Raw genomic sequence first — 26851 nt, 5'->3', positions numbered from 1 at the left:
GTTGTCCTTCGGCAACCAAGGAAAGAAATTTGTGGCACAGTTTGATTAAAAGAAGGGATCGGTTAATAGGACACACCCACAGGCATCAAGGAAACTTCTGCTGGATAATGGAAGGAAGTGTAAGAGATTTGGGTGGGGGGTTCTAATGGATGCAAGTTGCAGACGACGACGACTCCTATCAGAAGATAACGTCGCTTTTTGTTGGTGCTCTGAGCACACAGTTTAATAAATAATAATAATAATAATAATATCTGGGTAAGCTTTAAACATCGATAGTTTCTGGTGGAACAACAAACATGTGTCATTACACGACATGGTCCAATAATTCAAGGATTTCATATAGTTCATACGTTGGCGATTGTGGGCGGAATGTGAACTAGATGAAATCACGCTTGGACATCACTGTCAGCATGCCTCACCAGTGGCATTAATGTCTAACAAGGCAAATACAATATGTTCAATCACAAGCAATCTTATGTCATCAGAACTATCATTATTTGTATACATTTGATGTTACGTGTTAGCCCAAGAGCAAAGGGCAAATGAAAAATATTTAGGACATTGAGAAATTATCGTAATTTGCGTGTGTTACTAAGGATTGTAATCGATTACTTCTGCAGTATTACGAAAAGCGCGTAAATCCAAGATACACCTTTTATCTTCGAAAATTACAGGCTTTCTTCCAGTAAAACCTCCAATTCCGAAACGAAATTTGTGAGAAGGAACAAATGGTTCAAATGGCTCTGAGCACTATAGGACTTAACATATGAGGTCATCAGTCCCCTAGAACCACTTAACCCTAACCGACCTAAGGACATCACACACATCCATGCCCGAGGCAGGATTCGAACCTGCGACCGTAACAGCCGTGCGGTTCCGGACTGAAGCGCCTAGAACCGCTCGCGAGAAGGAAAGGAATCCTTAAACAGGCAACACACTCGAATTGAGAACTATATTAAACTATTGTTGTAACAGCAAGAACATTTCGTATCTGTGAGAGCATTTGCTGTATCTGCTGCTACAACTGCTGCCCCTTCGGCGGTGAACGTTGACCAGTACGTCAGCACGTTGGCAGCGCCAGATGGCCCCGTTTGGGATGCTGGCTTTCCACGGTGGCCGAATCGCTATGTCAGCGCAGACGTCGCACACCGTAAATTCCCACACACACACACACTTGCGAGGACAAGCACGGCGAGAAAGCCCTTCTGCATTTCTTTATCTGGCTTGTCTCGCACGCGAGGTCCGTTACCTAATGATACTGCGTTATCGCAATAAGTCTTCACATTGCAGAATGGAAAGTGTCTGTAAGGACGTCACTATTAATATTGGAATTGACAACTTACGTAAAGCTCGTGAAGAAGCTATTGATATTATTTGTTTTTTCAGCTCAGACGTCAACTGTATCTCGTTCTCTGTTCAGAGACGCAATTATCATTTTAGATAACAGTGAAACATTCCTTTCGTCCTCGTGCCCTTGTACGGGTGCTAAATACGGGGCTGCTGCTCCTGCTCAATCAATCCTGCGATAAAAACAATGACAACCTTATGACCATCAGTACTACCATTATCTGTATGCGTTCGGTGTTGGCCCACGGTGTTTTAGATCCGACACAACAGGCCACTGTTCCAGTTTAGATCGTATATTTGGTTCTTAGTAATCTCTTCGAAGTTGTGAGATCATTGAGAAAACTAGCCATGACAAAATTATTCCACTTGCTATGTACGATAAATGACAGGATGGAAATACCCTCAGACTTCAGGAAGAATGCAATAATTACAATTCCAAAGAAGGCAGGAGAGACAGATGTGAATACTATCGAATCATTAGTGTAGTACTTTACGGTTGCAAAATCACTGACACGAATTATTTACAAAAGAATGGAAAAACTGGTAGAGGCCTACCTCGGGGAGGATCAGTTTGGGTTTCAGAGAAATGTTGGAACATGCGAGGCAGTACTGACCCTACGACTTGCATTAGAAAATAGGCTGAAAAAGTCAAACCTACATTTATGTCATCTGTAGATTTAGAGATAGCTTTTGACAATATTGACTGGACTACTCTCTCTGAAATTTTGAAGATAACAGGGATGCAATAGAGGGAACGAAAGGTTACTAGCTATTTGTACAGAAACCATCTGCAGTTATAAAATTCGAAAGGGAAGCAGTGGCTGAGGAGAGAGAGAGAGAGAGAGAGAGAGAGAGAGAGAGAGAGAGAGAGAGAGAGAGAGAAGACAGGGTTATAGCCTATCCCCGAAATTACTCAGTCCGTACATTGAACAAGCTATGAGGGAAACAAAGAAGAAATTTGGAATTAGAATCAAAGTTAATGGAGAAGAAATAAAAACTTCGCGGTTCGCAGATGATGATTTAATTTTGTCAGAGACGACTAATGACTTGGAAGAGCGTTTGGACGGAATGGATAGTGTATCGAAAAGAGATAATATTAACATCAGTTCTGGAGTTCAGAAAAGAAGAGAATAAAAACTTTCGAAATGTGGTGTTATTGAAGAATGATGAAGATTAGATAGACTGAATAACAAATGATAATGCGCTGAATCGAATTGGGTAAAAAAGAAATTTACGACACAACTTGACTAAAACGAGGGGTCTATTGTTTGAACACATCCTGAGGCATCAAGGAACTGTTAACTTTGCACGCGAAAGAAGTGGAGAGGGGGTAGGTAGAAGCTGTAGGAGGGAGACCAAGACTTGAATACAATACGCAGGTTCAAATGAGTGTACGTTACGGTAGTTATGCAGCGATGAAGAGGCTTGCACGGACAAGTGCATAAAACCGGTCTTCGGACTGAAGACGACGACGACGACGACGACGACGACGAGACTGATGGTGTCCAACCACTGAAACTAAGTCTGGTACTTGCTTTACCCATGAGTGAAATAGCATGTTTACATCAAGCGTTACTCTCTGGTATTTGTATGATTTAACAGATTCCAGTTTTAATTCGGCGAGTGATGTTTCACAATAGCTAAAATATCCATTCGTATATATGAGGAGCAGACTGCAAATACTCGTTCAGCCGTCCTGGTTTCGCTACCTCGTGGTTTTCTTCCATTACTTGAGATAAATGCTAGGAAAGTTCCAACATACGCTGAAGTGACAAAAGTCTTGGGATACCTCCTGATATCGTGTCCGACCGCATTTTGCCCGGCGTATTGCAGCAACTCGACGTGGCATCGACTCAACGAGTCGTTTGAAGTCCCGTGCAGACATACTGAGCCATGCTGCCTCTATAGCTGTCCATAACTGCGGAACAGTTGCCGGTGCAGGATTTTGAGCACGAACTGATCTCTCGATTATGTCCAGTAAATTTTCGATAGGATTCAAGTCGGGCGATCGTTCGCTCGAATCGTCCAGAATTTTCTCCAAGCCAATCGCGAACAATTGTGACCTGCTAACATGGCGCATTGTTATCCATACAAATTTTATGGTTGTTTGGGAACATGAAGTCCGTGAATGGCTGCAAATAGTCTCCATATAGCCGATCATAACCATTTACAGTCAAATGGTTCTAATGGCTCTGAGCACTATGGGATTTAACAGCTGAGGTCATCAATCCCCTAGAACTTAGAACTACTTAACCCTAACTAACCTAAGGACATCACACACATCCATGCACCGTAGCGGTCGCGCCGTTCCAGACTGTAGCGCCTAGAACATTTACAGTCAATTATTGGTTCAGTTGTACCAGAGAGCCCAGTTCATTCCATTTAGACCATTACGGAGCCATCACAAGCTAGCACAGTGCCTTGTTGACAACTTGGGTCCACGGCTTCGTGGGGTCTGCGCCACAATCTAACCCTACCACCAACTCTTACCAACTCATCTGCCCAGATCACATTTTTCCAGTCGTCTAGGGTCCAACTGATACAAACACGAGGTCAGGAGATGCGCTGCAGGCGATGTCGTGCTGTTAGGAGAGGCACTCGCATCGGTCGTCTGCTGCCATAGCGCATTAACGCCAGCTTTCGCTGCACTGTCCTAACGGATACGTCCGTCGTACGTTTCACGTCGATTTCTGCGGTTATCTTAAGCAGTAGTGTTTGTCTGTTAGCACTGGCAACTTTATGCCAACGCCGCTGCTCTCGGTCGTTAAGTGAATGCCATCGGCCACTGCGTTGTCGGAGGCGAGAGGTAATGCTCAAAATGTGGTGTTCTCGGCACATTCTTGACACTGTGCTTGTAGGAATACTGAATTTCCTAATGATTTCTGAAATGGAATGTCCCATTTTTCTAGCTACAACTACCATTCTGCGTTCCTCTGTAAATTACCGACGTGCGGCCATAATTATGTCAGAAACTTTTTCATATGAATCGTCTGAGTACTAATGACAGCTCCGACAATGAACTGCCCTTTTCTACGTTGTGTATGCGAAACTACCGCCATCTGTACATGTACATATCCCTGTCCCATGATATGTCACCTCAGCGTACTTTCTCAGCCTTCCCTAATCCAGGCTTTAGTTGTCTCTAATAACACATTGACTCGCCGTTAAAACCTCATCTTTATTAGTTACTAATCTGCCTGTGGTAGTCAGAGTTTAGTCCATACTCTGTTTCCTTAAGCTCAGAATTTTACATTTCCTTGTATGTGCAGCTTGTCACCTATATTTGCACAATGTTGAAATATTAAAAATATTTGGACATTTATGTAACTGTTTCTTTTTTCGTTCCGAGATTCCTCAGCAATGTCGTTTCCTCCAAGAATGCTAGTCCTGCATGGTATGTAGGAGAAATTCTGTCAAGTTTGGAAGAGGTCCTGGCGGAACTAAAACTGTGAAGGCGGGGCGTGAGTTGTGGGTGGACATTTCAGTCTGTGGACATTTTCCGCGAAAGCCAAATGTCACAGGTTCGAGTTCCGGTCCGGCACACAGTTTTGATCGGCCAGGAAGTTTCATATCAGCGCACACACCGCTACGGAGTGAAAATTAATTCTGGGAACACTTCAACAGTCATAACTGGATCACATATGAAAGATGTGAGACAACAGCAAGCATCGCCTGCCAATCCGTTAATATGTAATATGGACAACAGTAGCACTATTAGATGTCCGAAGGTCTCCCTCTGCTTATTAAATTACTACGTAGCAACTAATGCAAGTTGCAATATCCACGTCGGATGACAATTATTTTGTCCACTCCTTGACCCCTCTCTATTCTAAACAGCACTGTAAGATTCTGGGATGAGTAAGGAGTTTTTTTTTTTTTAACTGGAATACAAAAGATAGAAAGTTAAGAGTTTTACGTTGTGTCGTCACCCATGTCATTACGGACAGGAGACAAGCTAGGTTACGATATACGATACTGTACTGCAGCGTCTGTGTTATTCCGGTGATGAAATGTTCCTGCGGGCATGTAAGCATGTCCGAAGCAACACGGCACTGCAGTACCGTATTTAACCGCCGACAGAGGGCAAGCGACTTTCAAGTAAAATGGCTCTGAGCACCATGGGACTTAACAGCTGGGGTCATCAGTCCCCTAGAACTTAGAACTACTTAAACCTAACTAACCTAAGGACATCACACACATCCATGCCCGAGGCAGGATTCGAACCTGCGACCGTAGCAGTCACGCGGTTCCGGACTGCGCGCCTAGAACCGCGAGACCACAGCGGCCGGCAGTAAAATGTCTCTCCTGTACAAGAATATAGGTAATGGATGTACGAGTACGGGTTGTAGACACATGGTTGACGTCATATGGAAGTTTGGGTGTAGCCGTGAGTCGTGCTCGGATAGCCAAATGGTAAGGCGACTGCTCGCGATAAGTGGGAAATCCGGGTTCGAGTTCCGGTACAAATTTTCACTGTCGTCATTCCGTCACACAAATGATGATTGTCCATATTTGCAACTGCGAATATATTTCATGTACAAGGTAGGGTGGATAAAGATTGGGAACGATACGGCAGTCAGTACGGCAGGGAGGGGGGGGGGGGGGGGAGATTTGAACACTGCTCCTCCAGAACACGAGCTTCACGTCTCAACCACTACGTAACTAGACGCGTTCGAAGAACAACAAAAATAAAAAAATTTAAATGGGTACATGCCATGCGGCTTTTCTAAGAAGTGATATTTGTTCTCGCTGTGACCAACTCTAGCCGTTATGATGTATGACCTTACTACAGGTGTTTCATTTTTGATGCACGTTATTTCTCGCTGTGACAATTATTAGCAGTTTGTGAGAAGATCGTATAATAAAACAGGCTGGACAAATCAAGTGAAGAATGCGTTAACATATTGTAGTACATCTTGAGGACAATATATGCGTGGGACAACCTGTAGCGCAACCGGTCAGTAATAATACAGAAGGAGCACAAGCCGGTCCGCTCACCTTGACACGTGGGGCCTTGCTCAAGTGCTGGAGTTCCAGAAGCCTCGGTATTCCGTGTTAAAAGTTCGTTTTTATACGATCAACTGTGGTGCAACGTAGCAGTAATAACGTGTACATGGCAACGGAGTGTTTCGAAGTGAAATTTAACGACAGTGGACTCGCTTTTACACAGCTGGAGGCATTCGAAGAAGATCAGGGCTAGGTCATTCATTCACGAGCAGTTAAAGCTAGATATGATTGCTACTTTATGCTAACACTTCGTTGGAATAAGCAGCTGAATACAACTCGACTGTGACAAGTCTTGTAAGCAGCAAAAAGGCGCAAATATCAACCCAGAGTTCTCTGGAGTAGTCTTCAGGAGAGCGGCCTTACGTGTGCGAAATCTGTCAATGCATGCGCATCACTAAAAACATGATCATCCAAAGATAATGGGCAGCGGGTCGTCACGGATGGAGTTTTACACTGAATGAAGCGTCTGTTCTCATACGTCGAGCCACGATTTAGTGTCCAACCTGCCAATCGTCGTGCGAGACTTGGGAGACAGCGTGGAACGCGAAACAAGACAGTTATTTGTGATACCTTCCATTAAGGTGATGACAAACTGGCAGTGTTGACGGTAACCGACACTCCTAAGCGTATGATCCTCCACATAGAGAACTGTTTCTTTAAACGGCTCGAATTTATAGGCCTTAGATCTCCCCGACATTTTACTCGATATTTTGTTGGTGCTATTTGAGGTTCTTTGTTTCAATGGAAGGCAATGTTCATCCCCAAAAAGCTAGTTTGCTAGGTGAAAAGTGTGGCTACCTGTCGAATGCAGGAGCTACCTCTCTCCCCGGTATAACTCTATCGAACAAATCTGCGACTCCTTTGGAAGATGTATGAGCGGCAAGTCTAACGAATTTATCGATACTCTCATTAAATCTATACAAATTAATAAATTGAAGGTCCCACCTCCCCCGCTACACCGTCTTTCTGCCCTTTTTTTTGTTCCTTGGGGCCTGCAGTGCAAAAATATGCCTTGTGGTGACACGATTACGACAATGATAAATCAGTTACACTGCTCTTCATGAGTTTTATTGCGTAAATCACAACGAGCTTATTTCGGCATATTACCATCGTCAGCTGTTCTTACGTGTAGTATCGATGCTGCCATATGCTGTCGTTGTTGGAATTTGTATTTAGACGATACCTTGACGTTCGTTGAAGACGTATCGTTATATTTGATTTTTAGATATAGGTCAGTTTTTGTGCGTTCAGGAAAAAAAAATTGTCCTCTCGTGTCTTGAGTCGTCTAGGCGTTTACAGCAGCACAAGCTATTGAATTACGGTATATCTGGATATATACACTGCTACCTATCATGCTGCAGTAATAGTATGACCCGATAGCTTAAAATTATCACGCCACCTAATGGCTTGCAACAACACAATTGTACTTCCTGTTCTCCCTTTACTTGTTACTCAGGACTTTCCCGCAATTGAGATTTAATGTAAGTTACAGTACTGGAAGTGTGTAACATTTCTCATAGAGCATATCCATGTACTCAAACGCATAGGAAACGTCGGAAAACAAGTTTTCTCGGTTAGGAGACACGGAAGTACGAAGAGGCAGACCAGTAGTTCTTTTGAACAAGAACATAAGAACAAATAGTATGTGAACTACTTAACAGAATCGTCCTGGCAGTCTTCCCAAGCGTTCGCTTATGACTGCAACTGAAAACCTGGGCCGCACCAGGATTCGAGCTAGGATCTACTGCTTATCGCGTGTGGTCAGCGTAACGAATGAAGCCACATGCATATATCTCCAGGACAAAAATTTAACCCTTTGAATAACATTTTTTTAGAGTGAGAAGAGATTGGAGTACGGTTATTTTATGTAATGTCATCTTCAGAAGTAACAATATGAAAAAATTATGTTTGTTCTTCCGGTATTTTGACGTAGAAGCTACAATGATCCAATGGTAATGAAATGAAAGCTCAATGTGTATTTTCATTTCTGATTGAATATATATATATCCAGAAAAGCACTTTGATCGTATTTATGCTTACAAAATTTCACCAGTGTCTCACGCGAGAATCACATCGATCCGCTTACCTGTGATACGGTGTGAAAGTTATTGAACAAAACAATTTGACAGATGGTACGGAGCAATAACATGCAGCAAATTCCCCCTGGTTCTCTGACAACCTATTGTAGGACACACACGTCCCAATGGTAGTAAAAGGGTTAAAGTTATTTATGTTTCCCTTCTCCTAATTTCGACATTTAAAAATGGATGTTCTCTCACAGGACACGTAAGAGAAGCTGCAATGGTGAAGAGGAAGGTTGTTAACATCTGTGGGATCATCATCAAAATAAATAAAATTCGTTCACTAACGCAGTTATCGTGATATTATCCATACAGTAAAAACTGAAAATTGATGAATCTGGTTCAAGTATCAAAAGCGATGAAGCACAAGTTCGGATAGGAGGACAGAGAATGAAACATAGGCAGTGTTCGTCTCAGAAGAACCATTCTGACATTTGCGGTTTAGATTTCGAGAAACCGGCGGAAACCTTAAGCTGGAAGGGCGGACGGAGATTTGAACCACCGCCCTCTGAAATGCGAGTCGAGAGTCTTCACCACTACAACACCTCTCTCGGTTGGTCCAAGACGGGTCTGGCAAAAACTTTCAAGAGTCACAATAGAAGAATAATATCGCGGTGACTGAGTTAGGGAACTGGTTTTTTGGCTTCCTTCCGCCGAATGATTCCAACGATCTTTTAAAGTGATTCAGAGAGTCCACGGAAAACCTTAATCAGTCCCACTCCTATCGAACCACATATTAACCACTGTGGTACCGCCGCGCGGGATTAGCCGAGCGGTCTCAGGCGCTGCAGTCATGGACTGTGCGGCTGATCCCGGCGGAGGTTCGAGTCCTCCCTCGGGCATGTGTATGTGTGTTTGTCCTTACGATAATTTAGGTTAAGTAGTGTGTAAGCTTAGGGACTGATGACCTTAGCAGTTAAGTCCCGTAAGATTTCACACACATTTGAACATCTGAACTGTGGTACCTCGCTCGGTCTCCGTTTTGGAGAATGAGATGACTGAATTAACAAGTAAAAATACATATTTCGTGAGGAAATAATAAACAGTTAATCAGGGGCAAATTACAAGGTTTAAATAAACCATTTGGCCATGGTTTCAGTGCTTAGAAAAACACCTTCTTCAGAAGGAAAGTAGTGACAACTGGATTACATGTTGTAGCAGAGGTGCGTTAAAATATGGCCGAAAGGTGTCATAAAATATAGAATTTCACCTCCATAATATGAAAAACATACACAACATGGTGGTAGTCATCGAGTAGTACTTCACCAACTTACAGCTAATCAGTCACAACAGCTGTACGTTGGTAAAGTACTACTCAGTGACGTACACCATGTTAAAATATTTTAAAGTACCTCTGCTACAACATGTAACCCAGTTGTCACTGCTTTCCTTCTGAAGAAGTCGTTTTTCTAAACACTGAAACCATGGTCAAGGGGGTTAAATAAACCTATTCTGCAACTGACTGGCTATTTATTATTTCTTCGTGGAGATCTTATCCTACGGTTACTGCTTCAACCATACACAAAATTTAAAAATAAGTACATAAATAAACTGGCGTGAATACAGTGTAGACGGAGGATAATTTTCGAGGTACTTGACAACAAACTTACAAAGGATGGATGAAGTGTTGTACTAACGACCAGATATAGTCTGTCAACTCATCGGCCAATATGTAAAAATTTCAAAAGATTGTCAAGCTAAGTTTTGTAAAATTAATAATTTGAAGTTTTTAATTATTAGCAGTCACATGACAACAACGGCATAATTTTAATTTTGTAAAGGGCCTTAAATCACACCGTAGTTTCCTTCGTTGTAAAAGTTATGTGAAATAGAGTCTTACCAACAAGAAAGCTTCTACATCCTTTTGCGCAAACGATTAGTGGGCTGTGGAGACGAGAATCACACCTCCGGCTCCTCAGGCTCGAAACTTCAGAGTACCGTTACAACTTGTTTCAACATGCCAACTATCCAAGTACGAAGTTAATAGCTGAGTTGTTAACCTCGCACTTACCTTCAGCGAAGTACAGTATTCAGTAATTGAAGTATCTGGAAAAAGGCGCTTTCTCGCGGCCAGACGAACTCTGCACGTTCCCGTACCTTGACGTGTAGCAAGTGAAACGGCCTGGAACTCGCCGTCTTCTTACTACGCGCGGCTGGGCAGGGAAGGCACGCACAGATTTTACGCGCAAGTCCGCTTGCTTCGCGGAAGGATACATTCGTCGCGCGATGATCAAAATACGTGCGTGTGCGCGCAGAGGCGCGTTTCACTGATGTGAGGAAGAGTGGGGGATGTGAGGGGACACGTCGGCCAGCCTGTATGTCTCTAATGGCGAGACTGTCTCCTCACGTCAAGTTCTTTCTAGTACTGGTGTAGTTTTGTTGTTATCATGTAAGTGAGGTTATTTTACACTCCTGTGAGAGTATTATACACTCCCCTCATTTTCGCAATCTTTAGTATTCGTACATGCACATAGAATGAGGTGACAAAAGCCAGGGATAGAGATACGCAATATCACGTAGTATCACGTACACAAGGTATAAAAGGGCAGTGCATTGGCGGAGTTGTCAGTTGTACTCAGGTGATTCATGTGAAAGGGTTTCCGACGTGGTTGTGACCACACGACGGGAATTAACAAATCCTGAACGCGGAATGGTAGAGCTAGAGGCATGGGACATTCCATTTCGGAAATAATTAGGAAATTCAATATTCCGAGACCCACAGCGTCAAGAGTGTGCCGAGAACACCACATTTCAGGCATTGTCTCTCACCGCGGACAAAGCGTGGACGACGGCCTTCACTTAACGACCGAGAGCAGCGGCGTTTGCGTACAGTTGTCACTGCTAACAGACAAGCAACACTGCGTGAAATAATCGCAGGAGTCAGTGTGAGACGTACGGCGAAATCTGTTGTTAATGGGGTATGGCAGCAGACGACCGACGCGAATACCTTTCCTAACAGCACGAAATCGCCCGCAGCGCCTCTCCTGTGCTTATGGCCATTTCTGTTTGACCCTAGACGACTAGAAAACCGTGGCCCGAACAGCTGAGGCCAGATTTCAGTTAGTAAGAGCTGAGGGTAGGGGTCGAGTGTGGCGCAAACCCCACCAAGCCATGGACCCAAGTTGTCAACAAGGCACTGTGCAAGCTGATGGTAGCTCCATAATGGTGTCGTCTGTGTATACATGGATCATTGCCTAGAAATGGGTATGTTCGGTTTATATCGAGACCATTTGCAGCCATTCAAAAATGGTTCAAATGGCTCTGAGCACTATGGGACTTAACAACTGAGGTCATCAGTCCCCTAGAACTTAGAACTACTTAAACCTAACTAACCTAAGGACATCACACACATCCGTGCCCGGGGCAGGATTCGAACCTGCGACCGTAGCGGTCGCGCAGTTCCAGACTGAAGCGCCTAGAAACGCTCGGCCAGACCTGTCGGCCATGCAGCCATTCATGGACTTCATATTCCCAACGATGGAATTTTTATGGATGACAATGGGCCATGTCAACGGGCCACAATTGTTCCCAATTGGTTTGAAGAACATTTTGGACAATTCGAGCGAACGGTTTGGCCACCCAGATCGCCCGACATGAACCTCATCGAACATTTATGGGTCATAATCGAGAGGTCAGTTCGTATACAAAATCCTAAACCGGCAGCACATTCGCAATTATGGGCGGCATGGCTTAGTATTTCTGCAGGAAGCTTCCAACGTCTCGTTGACTTCATGCCACGTCGAGTAGCTGTACTACACCGGGCAAAAGGAGATCCGGCACCATATTAGGAGGTATCCCATGAACTTTTCTCCTCAGTTCACTTCTTAGCGTTAAATATTTATTGTGAGTGCTAACTAGGTAAAGAATGGGTAAGAAACGTCCACGGAAGACCCTACCTGGAACGGTCTGGAGGCTTGAGACTTGAATCAAGGGGACTGTACCGCGCGAGCGTGCTGAGAGTCGTCCAAAACAGTTGGACGGAAATAACAGCAACGTTAAACAGAAACTACTGGGCATACTCAGGAAGCTGCTGCCATAACTAACAGGGAAAAGGGTTATGCAAAAGCGCTGTAGCGTGCTTACCGCGTATCAGCGTTTCACATGTTAAACGAGCACGATCAAATGACAAGATCTGTGTACTTATCTTCCTCAGGAAAGTCTAAATACTTCTCGTAATACACTCCTGGAAATTGAAATAAGAACACCGTGAATTCATTGCCCCAGGAAGGGGAAACTTTATTGACACATTCCTGGGGTCAGATACATCACATGATCACACTGACAGAACCACAGGCACATAGACACAGGCAACAGAGCATGCACAATGTCGGCACTAGTACAGTGTATATCCACCTTTCGCAGCAATGCAGGCTGCTATTCTCCCATGGAGAAGATCGTAGAGATGCTGGATGTAGTCCTGTGGAACGGCTTGCCATGCCATTTCCACCTGGCGCTTCAGTTGGACCAGCATTCCTGCTGGACGTGCAGACCGCGTGAGACGACGCTTCATCCAGTCCCAAACATGCTCAATGGGGGAAAGATCCGGAGATCTTGCTGGCCAGGGTAGTTGACTTACACCTTCTAGATCACGTTGGATGGCACGGGATACATGCGGACGTGCATTGTCCTGTTGGAACAGCAAGTTCCCTTGCCGGTCTAGGAATGGTAGAACGATGGGTTCGATGACGGTTTGGATGTACCGTGCACTATTCAGTGTCCTCTCGACGATCACCAGTGGTGTACGGCCAGTGTAGGAGATCGCTCCCCACACCATGATGCCGGGTGTTGGCCCTGTGTGCCTCGGTCGTATGCAGTCCTGATTGTGGCGCTCACCTGCACGTCGCCAAACACGCATACGACCATCATTGGCACCAAGGCAGAAGCGACTCTCATCGCTGAAGACGACACGTCTCCATTCGTCCCTCCATTCACGCCTGTCGCGACACCACTGGAGGCGGGCTGCACGATGTTGGGGCGTGAGCGGAAGACGGCCTAACGGTGTGCGGGACCGTAGCCCAGCTTCATGGAGACGGTTGCGAATGGTCCTCGCCGATACCCCAGGAGCAACAGTGTCCCTAATTTGCTGGGAAGTGGCGGTGCGGTCCCCTACGGCACTGCGTAGGATCCTACGGTCTTGGCGTGCATCCGTGCGTCGCTGCGGTCCGGTCCCAGGTCGACGGGCACGTGCACCTTCCGCCGACCACTGGCGACAACATCGATGTACTGTGGAGACCTCACGCCCCACGTGTTGAGCAATTCGGCGGTACGTCCACCCGGCCTCCCGCATGCCCGCTATACGCCCTCGCTCAAAGTCCGTCAACTGCACATACGGTTCACGTCCACGCTGTCGCGGCATGCTACCAGTGTTAAAGACTGCGATGGAGCTCCGTATGCCACGGCAAACTGGCTGACACTGACGGCGGCGGTGCACAAATGCTGCGCAGCTAGCGCCATTCGACGGCCAACACCGCGGTTCCTGGTGTGTCCGCTGTGCCGTGCGTGTGATCATTGCTTGTACAGCCCTCTCGCAGTGTCCGGAGCAAGTATGGTGGGTCTGACACACCGGTGTCAATGTGTTCTTTTTTCCATTTCCAGGAGTGTAGTTGGTTGACACGCAAAGCGTGCTGAAACTCAGAAGATTTAGTCGCTGTTGCTCAGACATCTCAAAAGTGATTCCTGACAAAGATGGCAGCGGCAAAGCGGAAACATATCGCGGACAAAAAATTCCTATTTGGGGTGAAACGCTTCGAAAAGTGACAAACCGTTACACGATGATAAGGAACGTCTGCATTTAGAAGAGTCTGATGTTTCGTGTGCGCCATGTGCTAGTGGTCCCTGAACAGTTTCATCTGTTTCGATGCAATTTCATAGCACCTGCTTACGAGTATACAGCAATTTTAATCATAATCATAAATCAACTGACAGGCAAAGAACACACAATTTGCACCATGACCAGATATCTGACACCACATGGGGCCTATCAATTGGGAGAGTCTTTGACACGGTCCGATCATATTAATGCGACCACCGCCACGTCCCACGTCACCGTGCAATAAACACTCACAGACGCCAGGTGGCAGAACAGGCAGTGGAGGGTATATAAATCGTGTCGCGGGACGCAGAAAACAGTGCATCACTGTCGTAATGCGGGAACAGAGCGATTTATTTGACGTCCGAGAGGGCACGACCGTCGGCTTGCGGCCCAAGGGTTGAAGCATTTCCGAAACGGCTAAGTTTGTAAACTTTTCGCGTGACGCCGTGGTTAAAGTATACCGTACATGACAAGCTGGCACTATCCAAAACCGGCGCCTTGGTCACTATTGTGCACCACGGGCCATAATTGGCAGGGTTTTATAAATTTTGTTTTAAATTGCAAAACCAACTAAGGTCAAATTCGCCCGTGTCAGAACCATAGAACACGAAAACGGAGTTAAAAGTGACTACACTTTAAGTCCAATCGATGGAAGGAAAGAGAGCTAAGAACAAGGCCTTCCTCTTGGAGAAAGGTCCACAAAATAAGCCGTAGAGAGAACGGAAGCTACCGAACTAAAGATTAAAAGTCCTTCACTACACTGTCATGACGGGTAAAAAGTAAAACGCGGTCATAATTTAGAGGAGTGAACGACGGCTGTGGCAGCTGTTGAGCAAGAGGATGCCAACAGTGTCCCTCGACGACCGTTGCTATGTATGGGCCTCCGCAACAGGAGCCTGGTTTACGCACCCACCTGCTTTTCATCGGCGACGAAAGCTGGATTTTCACGCCAGTACAGCACCCACGCGTCCACTGATTGGCGACAAGTGGAATTTTCAGATGAATTACGTTTTATACTCGATCGGAAAAATCGAACACGCTGCAACAATCGTCGGACAGGTCCAGGCTAGGGGAAGGAGCGTTTATGGTCTGTGTAATGTTTTCTGACAATCTCTGGGTGATCTCGTCATTATTGAAGACACAGTGTATCAACACAAGGCTGCATCTATCTTCAGGGACCACGTCCACCCCTACATGCAGTTTGTTTCTCCTAGGTAAGCTGGCTTCTACCAGCAGGACAATGCAACGTGTCTCACAGCTCGTAGTCTACGTGCGTGGCTCGAAGAGCAGCAGTTTCACGTTACTGTACTAACAAACCTAATCGAGAATTAGTGGGACAACCTCGCTCGGGCTGTTCACTCCACATTCCTGCCGGTACCCTCTACAACCTCATTCACGTCTCTCAGTGCTCCGTGCTGCGTTTACATCTACACGGATACCCTGCAAATCACATTTAAAGCCTGGCAGAGGGTTCATCGAACCACCTTAATAATAATTCTGTATTATTTCAATCTCGTACAGCGCAAAAAAGAACGAACACCTATATCTTTCCGTGTGAGCTCTGATTTCCCTTATTGTATTATGATGATCGTTTCTCCCTATGATGTAGGTCGGCGTCAACAAAATATTTTCGCATTCGGAGGAGAAAGTTGGTGACTGAAATTTCGTGAGAAGATTCCGCCATAACGAAAAAAGCCTTTGTTTTAATGATGTCTACCCAGAATCGTGTATCATTTCAGTGATAGACACTTTCTCGATGTACTCAGTTAATCTTATCGAGTAAGGATCTCATATAGAGCACCAGTAATCTGAAGAGAGGGCGGACAAGCGTTGTGTAGGCAGTCTCTTTAGTAGATCTTTCTAAGTGCCCTGTCTATAAAACGCAGTCTTTGGTTAGCCTTCCCCGCAACATTTTCTATGTGTTCCTTCCAATTTAAGTTGTACGTAATTGTAATTCCTAGGTAATTAATTGTGTTTACGGCCTTGAGGTTCGACTGATTTATCGTGTAATCGAAGTTTCACAGATTCCTCGTAGCACTCATTTGGATGACCTCACACTTTTCGTTATTTAGGGTCAACTGCCAATTTTTGCAGCATACATATCTTTTCTAAATCGTTTTGCAATTCGTTTTGATCTTCTGATGGCTTTACTAGTCGATAAACGATAGCACCATCTGCGAACAACCTAAGACGGCTGCTCAGATAGTCTCATAAATCGTTTATATAGATATGGAACAGCAAAGGGCCTATAACACTACCTTGGGGATCGTCAGAAATCAGTTCTGTTTTACGCGATGACTTTCCGTCAATTAGTACGAAGTGTGATCTCTCTGACAGGAAATCATGAATCCAGTCGCATAACTGAACGATATCCCGTAAGCACGCAATTTCAGAATGGAGTTATTCAGGTTTCTAACAGGTGATCACAGTAATGTGACTGGACATATTTTTTCTGTAAATGCATGTGCACATCATCCAGTAACCTAGAACAACGTGTAACTGATACAGCGTTTTTAACACTATTGCCTTACAAAACTTAAGATATTTCACACGACTAACTCGTTCTATTACAAATACTCAACAAACAAACCTAGAAATCTTACAAAACAACTAGTTGCAAGCTGTGGCGCATCAGTGCAGCGTAATGGTTAGCGTCGCTGGCCGGCGAGTTGCGGGTCGTCTGTTCAGACCTGACCACCAGCAAATTATTTGTTTTTAGCATTTATCATTTCTGGACGTTTCTTGAAATATCTGATGTTTGTAACGATCTATATTCTGAAATATTCGGTGTTTTTATAAATAGCTGCACTTTCTGTCCAGGAGGCCAGTCTTGTTCTGTCTGTGCGATGGTGTTAGTAATAAACGTGCTTTCAGTTGTAAGTGTTGTACCTCATTGACAACCCTGGCTTCGGATTATGATTTGATGGTGGTATCGTGAGACATTGTTTGATGGACACGCCAGGTACCTCAAAACATCTACATCACCGTGGCTCCAATAAGGCAACGTAAAATCCGTCGCCTACATGGACACGAACTGGAATACAAGCAGCACATCGTTCCCTGATCCGTATGCTCGGGACACGGATGCAGAAAGTCAGCTGCACATCAGGCATCAATCAGTGTTTTATGGAGATGCCGGTCAGGAACTGACGAAATGGCTCAAAGGATTCGACCGAGTCGCCAACTACAGCAAGTAGGATGAGATGATGTGTTTCGTAAATGTGTACTTTTACTTGGACAGCAATGGTTCTACAACACGATAGCTGGAACAAATTCCAGGTAGAACTGAAGGAAGCATTTGGTAACAATCAACAGCAAGTCTGCTAGCAGAAGAACAACCGAAGAGCACGGCCTAACGTCATGGCGAAACAACATAGGTGTACGTACAGAATGTTTCAGCGCCTTGGAACATTTCGAATTCGCATATGACCGAAGCCGAGAAATCTCACATTTGATGTAAGGAGTCGCCGAAGGCACGTACCAAACTTTTCTGGTAAAGGATGACGCAACAACAGAAGAATTCATCCTGTGGAGCCGGTGCATTGCGGAAATTCAATAGAAAAGAGTCGCACGTAAGAGGTATGATGGACTGCCGAATGTGGTCCCTACGGCAGCTGCCTTATACACTGTGCAGTAATGGAAAAGGTACAGCAGTTTAAGGCAGCCAGTAATTTCACGTAAGGATTACGGAGATAAATAGAAATTACGGCTCATATGGAGGCATACAGATAGTCGTTTTTCCTTCGCTCTATTTGCGAATATATCAGGATAGGATATACTACTTTAAGAAATACAGCAACCAGCCATTTTTATGCATTTTTACTTAAGCTAACACGCGTTTCGGGCTTTCACCGATCTTTAGCCAACGTAATATGTATTGGAATTTTCAGTCAGTACATCGACAACAAGTTGGCTGCTGCAGCTGCCCTATTGTACATGTGTACCATTCGCGAAGTGTAGTAGCTAAATAAAATTGTTATATTGCACAGGGTAGCTGTATCATGCAACTTTTTGTAGATGTTGTAATGAAGTACTGATTGAAGAGTCCAAAATGTATTACGCTAACTGAAGGTGGGCGAAAGCCTGAATAGCGTATTAAATAAAAATACATAAAAAACTGACTGGTTGCTGTATTTCTTAACTAATATAATCCACAGCCAAGGAGCTGTACAACCAGTAAAATGATAAATTATTCCCCATCCGCTGGAGGTTCGAGTCCTCCTTTGGGCACGGGTGTGTGTTGTTCTTAGCATAAGTTAGTTTAAGTAGTGTGTAAGTCTAGGGACCGATGACCACAGCAGTTTGGTCCCTTAGGAAATGACACACATTTGAACATTTTTGCGATAAATTATTATTAGGAAATGAATTGAAAAGTGGTGGTACAGAGTACCATTCGCCACGCGCTGTACAGCGGCTTGCGGAGCATCTGTCTAGATGTACATCTTCCCAGGCGCTGGGTCGTAACAACCTGCTCTTTGTCAAAGTGGTTTACTTCAGTGGATTTCCCCATTTGCGGCAAGCATCGTCGCTAGAATGATTCCTCAAGCGTCCCTGTTCCCCTAATATATTTTATTTGCCGCGTCATATTTCGGCTACTCAGTTATTATGTCAGTAAGTATCGCCACGCAACGTAACTGGTTACTCTTATTACAAAGTATTTAATACCACGTTTCATTCTTGAATAACATTACAATTAACATGTTTAAACGTTAACATAGATTGAGTACTACTTAAGTAAAAACTTTCTTTTCACGCCTCCTTGACATCATTTGTGGTTGGAGCTAACAAGGAGAAAGAACGAAAACCGCATACGAACAGCATAGTCTTTGAAAGCCGGCAAGCAGTCTTCCAAATACATTGACAGAAAAAAATCGCAATATAAAAAAGTAATTAATATAAAGTAATGAAATTTCAGGAATACCTTTGCTAGGTAACATTTATGTGATCGACATTGCAAGATTGCAAGTTAATGTAAGCGCGAGATAAGCCACTGCAAATGTGAAATCACATCAATAACTGGTGTAACTGCCAGAATGTTGAATGTACGCATGGAAACGTGCATGCATTATGTTGTACAGGTGCGGATATCAGTTTGTGAGACAGAGCTCCATGCCTGTTGCACTTGGTCGATCAGCACAGGGACGGTTAATGTTCTCTGTGAATAACACTGGAATTGTCCGATGATGTCCCATACGTGCTCGATTGGAGACAGATCTGGTGATCGAGCAGAACAAGGCAACATGTTGACACTCTGCAGAGTACGTTGGTTTATAACAGTGGTATGGACGCGAGCGTTATCCTGTTGGAAAACAACACCTGAAATGATGTTCACGAATAGCAGCACAAAAGGTCGAATCCCCTACAGTTTTGCGGTCACGGTGTGTGGGGTAACCACGAGAATACACTTGCTGTCTTACGATATCGCACCCAGACCCTCAACTGGTCTCCACCTAACCAAAACAGGCCATCACTGGCACCGTGGCAGAACCAGCTTTGATCAGAAAATACAACACACCTCGACCCTCCACTCCAATGAGCTCTCGTTTGACACCATTGGAGTCGCAATCGGCGGTGGTTTGGAGTCAGTGGAGTTCGCGCCACAGGATGTCTGTCTCTGAGCTGTCCTTGGAGCAACCCATTTTTAACAATTCGTTGTGTAATTGTGGTGCCAACTGCTGCTGCAGATGCAGTGCGAAGCACCAGAGCCATACGCCGAGCACGATGGTCTTCCTTCTCGCTAGTGCCACGTGGCCGTCCGGAGCCCCCGGTCTTCTTGCGACCGTACACTCCCGTGACCACCACTGTCAGCAATCGTCTCTAGTCGCTACATTCTGCGACAGAAGGAATAGCCAACTTCTCGTAACCATATTACACGACGAGTGTTTGATAACGGCGCCTTTGTCGCCTTGAAGGCATTCTTGGCTAACATCAACTCACCATGCCCACTCTCAAAGGTAAGTAACGCTCAGGACCGTTACAGCGTGCATTTAAAGCAAACCTGATCTGCATCCTCATAGTGGTGCTACCAGCGCCACTCTTATGCGACTGACACGAAATCTGAATAGAGAGCGCCTTTCAGATGTAGAAACATGCCCACTAACTTTCGTTTATGTTGCCAACTCCGTGGTGTAGGCATTTCTGTTCCCGTCAATGTATAAGTGGACTCGAAAGTCGCCTCGGAGCAAACAGTGCTGCTTCCAGCACCTACTGTAATGTTTTGATAAGCCTCAAAAATTAGTTTCTCCGTGTGCTGAGTCCGCAGTTGTTTGTTTAATTAATGACAAACTGCTCCATTTGCTTTTGAGAACTTCATTGAGTCCACAACAGGGTTGACCTTTACATTAGGTCATTTTCAATGGGCTTCTGAAAAAATTATGCTGTAGAGAAACAACTTCCAAATGATAAAAGTACAAGTCACATGGATTGAAAACGTTACGTGCCCAAAGAATCGTGAGGAATATGGCTGTGTCAAGATAATAAAGGCTGCATAAATTATTACATATCACGGTCTTTATAATCTTGAGACCCATATTGCTCATGATATTGGCCACGTAACATGTTAATTCTATCGTTTAGCCGTTGTTTCTCTAAAGCATAATTTTTTCAGAACTCCCTTGAAAATCGCCTGATATAAAGGCGATAGAAAATGGTTCAAATGGCTCTGAGCACTATGGGACTTAACTTCTGTGGTCATCAGTCCCCTAGAACTTAGAACTACTTAAACCTAACTAACCTAAGGACATCACACACATCCATGCCCGAGGCAGGATTCGAACCTGCGACCGTAGCAGCCCCGCGGTTCCGGACTGCGCGCCTAGAACCACTAGACCACCGCGGCCGGCAAAGGCGATAGATCCACGAGTAGTGCACTCAAAGTTTTCAACAGCAATTGGAGCGGTTTTTGTATTAAATAACTCTGAAAATTATTGCTCTCAATTTGGTTACAATACTTTCATTAGTGTCATCGTTATTAAAGCAATGCAGAACTCGGTAGGGAGTGATGCCCTATGTTATACAGGGTGAAAATTATATAAACTGATGAACTCGTTACTTTTTGTCCCCATTTCGGTGTCCCGTGCAACCTCTCAAACAAGTTTTAATTCTTTATTACAAAGAGACAATAACATTAATACAATTACTTTAATTAGACTAGAGATTTAAAAATGCCTCCATTAACTTGTAAACAGAGTTTACGCCGGTGGGTCATGTTCTGTCTAACAAGGTCAAAGACTACAGGAATGTCCTTAATTACTACTACTACTACTACTACTACTACTACTACTACTAGTTGTAGTAGTACTAGTACTATTCGCGCAACCAGATCCTCTTTCTTATTGAACAGAGGTTGCGTAAACAAAGCTGCACACCTCTCGTCACAGAATAAAGTCCAGAGGGGTCTGATGAGGGAATCGAGTAGGCTGCGGTACAGGACCAACACTGCCAATCCACTTTTCTGGAAACTGTCGGTTCAAAAATCGACGCACAGGAGAACTGCAATGTGGCGGCGCCCCGTCGCTCTGGAACCACATGTGCTGACTTGTAGCAAGTGGCACGTCATCCACCAACTCTGTCAATACTCTGGGGAAGAAGTTGTAATAATGCTTGTCATTGAATAGCCTAGGTAGGAGATATGGTCCAATTAAACATACACCAACAAAATCTGCCCACACATTCACGTGTAACCGCAACTGATGAGCGCGAGTAAATGTGGCATTTGGATTCATCTCACTTAAAACATGCGAATTTTGGACGTTGAAGACCCCATCACGGCCGAACAATGCTTACAACGTAGAGGACGGAAATTTAGGATGCATTTAACATTTTTACAGGTACCACTGGGAAAACCGTGCTCCGAGTGGATAACCACCTGTTTCCAGGTTGTGCTCACGCTGTGAGTGAAATGGATTAAAAATTGCTCATGAAGGACGTTTCTTACATCCACCCAATTAGTCACCATGTCATGCGCAATTGTACAAGTGCTAAGAGCGACTATGCCATTCACCGTATTAAAAAAATGCTCACAGGTAATTATGACATCAAAGAAGAATATTTGTTTTGGTGTCCCGTGCAACCTCCCAGAGTGTCTCGGTTTAAATAACTTTCACCTTCTATGTATCTCTCGTAAGCCTTACGAAGCTAACAACAACGAAAACAAGGACACAAATTTCTAATTTTTGCTTTAATTCTAATCTACACTATCCTAGATGGGCCGCGTCTCCAGTGTTCAAGAAGGAAATGGTAGCAACGGGTTTCTCGCGACGTAAATACTAAGTGTGGTTTGGTGACTTTATTCCTGAACAAGTCTCTCGACACACTTGTTTGGAAAGAACGGCAGCATCCGTTGAGTCGACACACGTGAGAAAAACGATCTGCATATGAGGTTCAGGTCCTTGTCTATCACTGAGAAAAACGTGAGTTACCAAAAATATGCATTTTCAACAACTTCTGCAAGAGTGGATGGCAGCCAGTGATGAGCTGAATATTTTAAAGCTCACGTTGAACGCTTGTCGCTTGGGAAACTATTCTTCCATTGCGGAAATGCGAAATGTCCATTTATCTGTGGTTTTTCCTATTTTGACTTAATAAAAATTTGAATTCATTAGATATTGTTATTGTAATAAAGATTATGGACTGTTATCAATTTCAGCCCACAAAAATTGGGTTTTTTGCGTCTTCTCAAATCATTCGATTGAAGAAAAGAAGAAGATTAAAGTTTAACGTACCGTTGACGACGAGGTAATGAAAGATGGAGCACAAGTTCGGTTTGGGTAAGGAAAGGCAAGGTAATCGGTTGCACGCTTTTCAAAAGGAACATTCCCGGGTCTGGCCTCATACGATCTAGGGAAACCGCTAGAGACCTATATGTGGATGACAAGGCGGGAAGTTGAACTGCAGTCCTTCCAACTGCTAGTCCAAAGTGTTACCACTGGAACACCTAGCTCAAATATTTCCAGGTGATCACTGGGATGGTTCATAACAAAAAGCTCCGGTCATTACTCATTATTATTTATTTCCACACTGGGCAAACAACAACACTTATTTCTTATTGTAATTAATTAACAGCTATATTTGTTTTGTAAATAAAAACCGACTTTTCTTGTTGCACTGTAATTTGTTTCTCCTAGATGCATTTGGTCTTTTTTTTTCACTCTAAGGGGGGGTATACAACGATACAGTTTTGTTTTGACATGTGTTATTTTTAGATTAAAAACTCGTTCTCGATTCCATTGAAGATGCCTTAGCGTAAAAAAGGAGGCAAACGCGTCTGGGAGAAAAATTACAGTGCAGCAAGAAAACACGGTTTTTATTTACAAAACAAATATTTCTGTTCTTGCTGCGGAGGATGGCCACGCAAAAGAAATCGTAATTCATAGGTAGTTGGTTGGTGGGTCGGAGGAAAGCAAGGGCATGTTACCTAAACGACTAATGAAAAATGTGTTCTTCAAATCTTTCTTCCTGTTGAAATGGTTTCACTTCTTATACAGGGTGTTACAAAAAGGTACGGCCAAACTTTCAGGAAACATTCCTCACACACAAAGAAAGAAAATGTTATGTGGACATGTGTCCGGAAACGCTTACTTTCCATCTTAGAGCTCATTTTGTTGTGGTTGGCAGAAGAGCCAACACCGTGTTACTAGAGGAAGCCGAAAGGCACGCGTTTTAGCTCACGCAGGCTGGCATGAGGTCTGGAACAGGACAAGGAAATTAGAATTTAGAAAAAACGGACGTAGCTGGTGGAGTACTTAACTTTAATCCATTAATGGTTAACGTCGCTATTGACGGTACATGATTCACAGTATCAATAGTAACTGGTAATGGCGCCTTGCTAGGTCGTAGCAAATGACGTAGCTGAAGACTATGCTAACTAGCGTCTCGGCAAATGAGAGCGTATTTTGTCAGTAAAAAGTCGGTTGTACAACTGGGGCGAGTGCTAGGAAGTCTCTCTAGACCTGCCGTGTGGCGGCGCTCGGTCTGCAGTCACTGATAGTGGCGACACGCGGGTCCGACGAATACTAACGGACCGCGGCCGATTTAAAGGCTACCACCTAGCAAGTGTGGTGTCTGGCGGTGACACCACACATTTTATTACTTCTCTTCAAATCACATTAATCATGGAATGGAAGCACACAGCAACAGAACGTACCAGCGTGACTTTAAATACATTGTTACAGGAAATGTTCAAAATGTCCTCCGTTAGCGAGGATACATGCATCCACCCTCCGTCGCATGGAATCCCTGATGCGCTGATGCAGCCCTGGAGAATGGCGTATTGTATCACAGCCGTCCGCAATACGAGCACGAAGAGTCTCTACATTTGGTACCGGGTTGCGTAGACAAGAGCTTTCAAATGCCCCCATAAATGAAGGTCAAGAGGGTTGAGGTCAGGAGAGCGTGGAGGCCATGGAATTGGTCCGCCTCTACCAATCCATCGGTCACCGAATCTGTTGTTGAGAAGCGTACGAACACTTCGATTGAAATGTGCAGGAGCTCCATCGTGCATGAACCACATGTTGTGTCGTACTTGTAAAGGCACGTGTTCTAGCAGCACAGGTAGAGTATCCCGTATGAAATCATGATAACGTGTTCCATTGAGCGTAGGTGGAAGAACATGGGGCCCAGACATCACCAACAATGCCTGCCCAAACGTTCACAGGAAATCTGTGTTGATGACGTGATTGCACAATTGCGTGCGGATTCTCGTCAGCCCACACATGTTGATTGTGAAAATTTACAATTAGATCACGTTGGAATGAAGCCTCATCAGTAACGAGAACATTTGCACTGAAATGAGGATTGACACATTGTTGGATGAACCATTCACAGAAGTGTACCCGTGGAGGCCAATCAGCTGCTGACAGTGCCTGCACACGATGTACATGGTACGGAAACAACTGGTTCTCCCGTAGCACTCTCCATACAGTGACGTGGTCAACGTGACCTTGTACAGCAGCAACTTCTCTGACGCTGACATTAGGGTTATCGCCAACTGCACGAAGATTTGCCTCGTCCATTGCAGGTGTCCTCGTCGTTCTAGCTCTTCCCCAGTCGCGAGTCATTGACTGGAATGTTCCGTGCTCCCTACGACGCCGATCAACTGCTTCGAACGTCTTCCTGTCGGGACACCTTCGTTCTGGAAATCTGTCTAGATACAAACGTACCGCGCCACGGCTATTGCCCTGTGCTAATCCATACATCAAATGGGCATCTGCCAACTCCGCATTTGTAAACATTGCACTGACTGCAAAACCACGTTCGTGATGAACACTGCCGGCCGGAGTGGCCGAGCGGTTCTGGGCGCTACAGTCTGGAACCGCGCGACCGCTACGGTCGCAGGTTCGAATCCTGCCTCGGGCATGGATGTGTGTGATGTCTTTAGGTTAGTTAGGTTTAAGTAGTTCTAAGTTCTAGGGGACTTATGACCACAGCAGTTGAGTCCCATAGTGCTCAGAGCCATTTGAACCATTTTTTGATGAATATTAACCTGTTGATGCCACGTACTGATGCGCTTGATGCTAGTACTGTACAGCAATGAATCGCATGTCAACACAAGCACCGAAGTCAACATTACCTTCCTTCAATTGGGCCAACTGGCGGTGAATCGAGGAAGTACAGTACATACTGACGAAACTAAAATGAGCTCTAACATGGAAATTAAGCGTTCCCGGACACATGTCCACATAACATCTTTTCTTTATTTGTGTGTGAGGAATGTTTCCTGAAAGTTTGGCCGTACCTTTTTGTAACACCCTTTATATGATCCGATCTGCCGGTGTAGATAGTTTACAAGGTGGGGGAGGGAAAGACTTTTCGGAAGATCTGTTTTTCATTTTCAAATCTGGAAGGAAAATTACGTTTTACTATCCAGTCGACGATTAGGTCATTAGTGACGCAGCACAAGCTCGGCATGGGGAATGATGCGGACAGAAGACGGCAATACCCGTCCGAAGGAACCATCCCGACATTAGCTTGAAATAATGTAGGGAAATTACGGAAACCGTCAGTTGTCAGATGAAGCTTTGAACTGTACTCGCCTTTAGTCCACGGAACAGGTTAAGGATGAGGTAAAGGTGAAGGATGTGTTTCATTGGGGCACTATGGTTCCATTTTTGCAGAGGAAACTGCTTAAAACTGAGATTAGAGTAGCTCACAAAGCAGCTTAACCCGTTGGTTAGGAAATAGAAATGTGTGACACGGATAGTTGGGCATATGACGGATCATAACTGCATACTTCGGCAGGACTGACACTCGATACAAACCTCTACAGAAAGTCTGTGGGGCTGCGGCAATGCGCTCGAGTCCACTATTACGGTAAACTGGAACCTAGCAGCCTGGCTAATGGCGCTGCGGACCTGTGCGAAGTTATGCAGTGCAATTCCTTTTCAGATGGAGTACGTCTGACAATTCTGTCGCCTCATTACCAAATACACGGACCAAGAATTGGTACCAATTTTAACAGTTTATAACTAGAGATCAAGAATAGAGTGCACAATTCTGAGATTGCAGATATGCGTGATACGGGTTTTTAGAAAGTGTGAGCTAAACACCACGCATCACACTCTAGTCTCGTGCACTGCAGATTGTTCACAGCCGCAGATGTTCAGCA

The 26851-nt window shown here is 44.6% G+C and overlaps 1 protein-coding gene across 6 annotated transcripts in view; it reads right to left on the bottom strand.

The window, feature by feature from the left end:
* LOC126471441 (tetratricopeptide repeat protein 39B-like) overlaps positions 1 to 26851 on the bottom strand; it is a 318277-nt gene that overhangs the window by 196011 nt on the left and 95415 nt on the right. The window contains exon 1 of one of the 6 annotated variants that reach the window (XM_050099615.1): positions 10447 to 10595. The exons of the other annotated variants lie outside the window; for them this stretch is intronic. The gene's annotated coding sequence lies outside the window, so the exon portion shown is untranslated. Of the gene's footprint in view, positions 1 to 10446; positions 10596 to 26851 lie in introns of those variants that run through there. 6 annotated transcript variants of the gene reach the window in all.

This window comes from Schistocerca serialis, chromosome 3, assembly GCF_023864345.2.
Source record: "Schistocerca serialis cubense isolate TAMUIC-IGC-003099 chromosome 3, iqSchSeri2.2, whole genome shotgun sequence".
NCBI lineage: Eukaryota > Metazoa > Arthropoda > Insecta > Orthoptera > Acrididae > Schistocerca > Schistocerca serialis.
The sequence above is the reverse complement of the archived record's forward strand: the minus strand, read 5'-3'. Positions and strand labels throughout refer to the sequence as shown.